We start from the raw sequence: 6,545 nt of genomic DNA on the forward strand, positions 1-6,545 counted from the left end.
GCATTATCACCACAACTGGTCAACAGTAGATGCCATAGCTCTTTCACTTCATACCTTCTTGGCACTTCTGGATAACAAAAATTGTTATGCCAGAGTTCTGTTTGTAGATTACAGCTCAGCATTTAACACTGTTACATTATCAAAGCTGACCACCAAATTCCTCAGTTTAGGGCCTAGTGCCACCCTCGGCAGCTAGAATGCAGACCACACTACTGCCTAAATTGCAGAGGATCCCGTTAAAAAAGGGAGCAACATTTAAGCCTCTATCACTGACTAAATGAAGTGGGCACTACATATTTTGGCTCTTGTCAAAATGGCTCACCAGTGTTTCTGCTTATTCAGATGTGTGTGGACAGCTCGTATTATCCTATCTGTTCTCAAGAACTTCTACCTGTGCACAATGGACTCCATCCTCATCGAATCCATAACATCCCAATGCAGCACCTGCTCAGGTCAATATTGTACAGCACTACGGAGGGTGGTAAAGGTAACAGTGAATATTAGTTGCTTTCTCTTCTGGACATATAAAACAGTTGCTGCCTTAGAATAACAAACAGCATAATTAAAGATTTCAGCCAGTCTAAACAGTCGCTTTTCTCATTTTGGCAAACAGTACAGGACAATTAGTACTCGGAACCTGCAGGTTCAGGAACAGTTTCTATACAGATGTTGGGGTACAAACTGTGTGTGTTTTTGTCGCCTGTGCTGTGGAGATATACTGGTACAATTTTCATTCTGCTATTCTACACGACAGTGAACTTGACTTGACTTGATTACTTCATTTCTTCGATTCAATGGGCAGTGGTAGGCTGTTAGTATTCTACACATTCATACAGTATATTCAAGAGACGTGCGTTTGGCTAATTAGCCAGACTCTATTAAATAAAATTAAGTTTCGGTATCTATTTTAATACATTGTAATTGATCATTGCCCATAGAGTGTCAAAGTGTTACATGTTGCTCCAACACAAAACTAAAAATTTAATGATACTCAATACACACTACAATGTGATTATTCTTCTGCCTGCAACAATGTTACTATTGGTAATACATAAAATGATTATAACACTGCATCCCTGTATGGGGACTCATATGTCACAGCACACACATGTGGTCACAATGCTGTAGTAAACAGTATACGCTCGTAGGGATGTTGAATATATGAGTGAGGCACGCCGACTGATGATTGCCCACAATCCCGCAGCGGGAGAGAGAAGAACCATCAATTGTGATCGTGTGACACTCGGAAGACAAAGCGTATACAGACTACTCATATTGCAAGACCTCGCTCGTTTGTCAAGTCAAAATTTATTAAAAATTTTAGCTTGTCTTGTAAAACACTCACAAACCAAGTTACTCGCGATCCAAGGTCCCACTGTACATGAAAAATGAGAGCCAGCTTCTGCTGAAGCTTAAACATCACTTCACTGAGTGAAGAACAAGCACATTTTAACCAAACATGCACAGACACAGACAGTCAAGGTAAAGTGAGACTTCTTGAACGTGCACAAGCTGCCTTGTTCTAATGTTATTTTCTATCAGCTGTGCTATTTGGAGGGCAAGTGCATATGCAGTATTATACTGTCAGTGTACAGTATATCTTGTCACTGTAAGTAGTTTGCACTGTTCAATCATACATGTTACCTACTGTAGGTATTGGCTTCAAAAGCGTTGCTGTGAAAAACGGAGATTTGGAACTTTGTGTTATTTGTGCGTCTTTATTTTATAAAGATGTTATTTATTTTTACTCATTTTTTATTTTATTATTTGGAAATAGCAGAATTTGCACATTATTTTATATTTTTGTCTGTCTTATTACAACCTTTTCTAAAAAAATAAATCATTTATTATGATCAAAAAGTTACTCAGTCTTTTCACCAAAGACTTTTTTACTCTTACTTGAGTAATTTTTTGTATGACTATTTTTTACTTCTACTTGAGTAATATTATTTTGAAGTAATACTACTCTTTCTTGAGTACAATTTTTGACTACTCTACCCACCTCTGCCTAAGGGTAAATATAACAAGTAAACATAAAGCTCTTTATCAACAAAATTTCGCCCTCTGTATAGAAAAAATGAAGCAAGACTTGCATAGATGGTCAGCCCTTCATCTCGCCTCTAGCTGGAAGAATTAACACTGTTAAGATGAATATCCTTCCTAAGCTTCTCTTTTTATTTCAAAACATTCCATTATACTGTACATCAATAAATAATTTTTTAAGCAATTAGATTCAACCATAACCTCATTTATTTGGAACTTAAAACATCCACGTATTCAAAGAGTGACCCTACAAAGACCTAAGGCAGAAGGTGGCATGGCCCTACCCAACTTTAAGTTTTATTACTGGGCAGAAAACATACAAACTATAAAAACCTGGACATGGACACAAATAGATGAACATACACAGGCTTGGTGCGCATTAGAAATAAAATCCTGCAGTACTTCTTTGTATTCCCTGCTTTGTGCCCCTATTAATGCAAGTTATCGCCAATATACTAATAACCCAATTGTGCTTCACTCACTCAGAATATGGAACCAATGTAGAAAGCCTTTTAAGATGTAGAATCTTTTATCTGTGGCACCTCTGCATGAGAATCCCCTTTTTCAACCCTGCAAATATGCAAGCATCCATCCATCCATTTTCCAACCCACTGAATCCGAACACAGGGTCACGGGGGTCTGCTGGAGCCAATCCCAGTCAACACAGGGCACAAGGCAGGAACCAATCCCGGGCAGGGTGCCAACCCACCGCAGGACACACACAATCACCAAGCACACACTAGGGCCAATTTAGAATCGCCAATCCACCTAACCTACATGTCTTTGGGAGGAAACCGGAGCGCCCAGAGGAAACCCACGCAGACACGGGGAGAACATACAAACTCCACGCAGGGAGGACCCAGGAAGCGAACCTGGGTCTCCTAACTGCGAGGCAGCAGCGCTACCACTGCACCACCGTGCCGCCCATATGCAAACATATGCAGTTTAATATCTGGAAAACATTTGAGATTAAATTACTTAGAGACCTTTATATAGACAACATCTTTGCATCCTTTGAACAATTAATTTCCAAATTTAACTAGCAACACATTTCTTTTACTATCTTCAAATTATAAACTTTGTTAAATAGAACCTGCTCGATTTTCCTCATCTCCCACCTTCCTCTATGCTGGAAAAAGTATTGCTCAGTTTCGAGGACTCAGACAGCATTTCTGCAATATATAAAATTATTTTACAGTCTCTCCCTTTCAAAGATCCAAGAGGACAATGGGAAAAGGATCTCTCACTCAACATATTAGAAAAGGAGTGGAAGGCAGCAATGCACAGAATTCACTCGAGCTCCATATGTGCAAAGCATACAATTATTCAACTCAAAATTATATATCGAGCACATCTGTCTCACTTAAAACTGTCCAAAATGTTTCCACGGCAGATCCAACCTGCGAACGCTGCAATCATGCCCCAGCCTCACTGGGTCACATGTTCTGGGCCTGCACCAAATTAACATCATTCTAGAAAAAAAAATTTTAAGTGCCTTTCAGACAGCCTTGCTGTCACAATCCCTTCTAACCCATTAACAGCTGTGTTTGGTGTTCTTCCAGATTGGCTTAAAGTGGAGGACAAACAAACTATGATAGCCTTCACTACACTATTGGCACACAGACTTATTTTGCTAAACTGGAAGAATCCTAACTCTCCTCTTTTAAGTCAGTGGGTAACTGATATTTTATATTTTTTGAAATTGGAAAATATCCAATTCTCACTTAGAGGATCTGTGCAAAACGTTTTCAAAACCTGGCAGGATCTAATCTATACTAATAAAAGGCAAAGCCCTCACTGACTGACTGACTGACTCACTCACTCACTGACTCACTTATCACTAATTCTCCAAGTTCCCGTGTAGGTAGAAGGCTGAAATTTGGCAGGCTCATTCCTTACAGCTTACTTACAAAAGTTAAGCAGGTTTCATTTCGAAATTCTACACGTAACGGTCATAATGGTCGATAACGGTCGACAACGTCCGCCATGTTGAACTTTCTTATTTATGGCCCCATCTTCACGAAATTTGGTAGGCGGCTTCCCTGCGCTAACCAAAACCGATGTACGTACTTATTTCGGTGGTATGACGCCATTGTCGGCCGCCATATTGAATTTTCCAACATCACCAATTTTCAAACTTCCCGTGTAGGTAGAAGGCTGACCCCATCTTCACGAAATTTGGTAGGTGGCTTCCCGGCGTTAGCCAAAACCGATGTACGTACTTATTTCGGTGGTATGACGCCATTGTCGGCCGCCATATTGAATTTTCCACACGTCACTAATTCTCCAAATTCCCGTGTAGGTAGAAGGCTGAAATTTGGCAGGCTCATTCCTTACAGCTTACTTACAACAATTAAGCAGGTTTCATTTCTAAATTGTCCACGTAACGGTCATAACGGTCAACAACGTCCGCCATGTTGAACTTTCTTATTTACAGCCCCATCTTCATGAAATTTGGTAGGTGGCTTCCCTTAGCTAACCGAAACCAATGTACGTGCTTATTTCGGTGGTATGACGCCACTGTCAGCCGCCATATTGAATTTTCCAACATCACTAATTCTCCAACTTCCCGTATAGGTAGAAGGCTGAAATTTGCAAGGCTCATTCCTTACAGCTTACTTACAAAAGTTAAGCAGGTTTCATTTCGAAATTCTACGCGTAATGGTCATAACGGTCAACAACGTCCGCCATGTTGAACTTTCTTATTTATGGCCCCATCTTCTCAAAATTTGGTAGGCGGCTTCCCTTCACTAACTGAAACCAATGTACGTACTTATTTCGGTAATATGATGCCACTGTCGGCCGCCATATTGAACTTTTCAACAGTCTGTTACTTATGGGCCCATCTTCAAGAAATTCTATCGATCAAAGAACTGTCACTTACCGAGTGGTTTCTATGCCCGGAGATACCACCTTCCTTTTCCATTCTCTTTGTTACAGATTGCACGGCCATATCAGGCTCACTCTTGATATCCAGAGGAACATTCTGTCTTATGTATTGAATGCCTGGGACAGGTTCTAGGTGCGGACTGATGACGGTACAGGAGATAATTATACTACACAGGAGCACTAGAAGAGTGAAATGCTTAAGCCCTTCACCTATGGTTCTGCATGTGAGTTGATGGCTGCCGCTGAATTGTTCGGTTGTCGCTTTCAAGTGTACCGAAATGGCCAAATATTTTACACCTTTGGACAACCGCCAATGCCTCTTAAACATCTTAGATTCACAGGTGACGATTTCAGTAGTGGACACTTTGAGGTTTATGAATGTTTAAACTCTCAAAAGCTGGATGTGATTTTATCGATGAAACCGGTTGTGTGCTTACAACGCTTGACAGATGCCAAATGTCACTTCAACACAACAAATCCTGCAAATACTGTCGTAATTGAAACAAACCATGAAACTCAAACCGATTATGACAGCAGCAATTCAAGCTGTGAGATTTGAGACAAGATTACTGTTCACATGGCCAACTGTAAGTTACATGCTCAAGAGTAAGCTCAGCGCACAGCTTGACAACATGGTATACAAAGAGATCCTTAACAAATAATTATTGGCATATTGTCCCACAGTTTAAAAAGGTTTAATTTTCTTCTTAATAAAAATTTGAATGCAGTACTTCACCGCTGCGAAGCGCGGGTATTTTGCTAGTCATTAATATTTTAGAATAAGCTCTTAAAGCACTGAGGAAGCAGATTCTCTTCCCATTTCTTTTTCTTCTCCATTTATCTTTATCCGCCTATTAAACTCATCAATTTATTTATTTTTACTAGCTTTAAGTTTTACTCCACTGGCCATGCTCTCTTTCTCAGGGGTGGGAGTTGATTTGTTTTCAATCCTATCTTTTGTAAAAATTTATCTATTTATATGGAATGATTACAATAAATCAATAAAGTTTAAAATAAAAAAGGCATTAACAGATGGTCCACCCTCCATCTCACCCTCAGAGAATCAATACTGCCAAGATGGACATCCTTCTTAAGCATCTGTTTCTATTTTAGAGCACTCCTATATACATTAACAAATCATTTTTTGAGAATCTAGACTCTATGACAACCTCATTTATCTGGAAATCGAGACGTCTACATGCTCAAAATGTGACCCTACAAAGACCTAAAGCAGAAGGTGGAATGGCACTACATAACTTTCAGATTTATTACTATGTGGTAAATGCAGATACTATAAAGACTTGGAAACTGGAACAAATTTTAAAAATTTACAACGGCCTGGTCAGTAGTGTATGTTAAATCTTGCTGTACTTCTTTATATGCTCTGCTTTGTAACACAGAAAATACTAAGTTTCGTCAATATACCAGTAATCCAGTCATCCACCAATGACTTAAAATAAGTAACCAATGCAAGATGCCCTTCAAGGTAGAAAAGTTTTTATCTGTTGCTCCTCTGCATGATAATCACCTTCTCGAACCTACTCACTACTTACTCTTTGGAAAACGATTATGATGAAGACATTTAGAGAACTGTATATAGATAATGTATTTAC

The sequence above is a fragment of the Polypterus senegalus genome, chromosome 1 (assembly GCF_016835505.1).
Source record: "Polypterus senegalus isolate Bchr_013 chromosome 1, ASM1683550v1, whole genome shotgun sequence".
NCBI lineage: Eukaryota > Metazoa > Chordata > Cladistia > Polypteriformes > Polypteridae > Polypterus > Polypterus senegalus.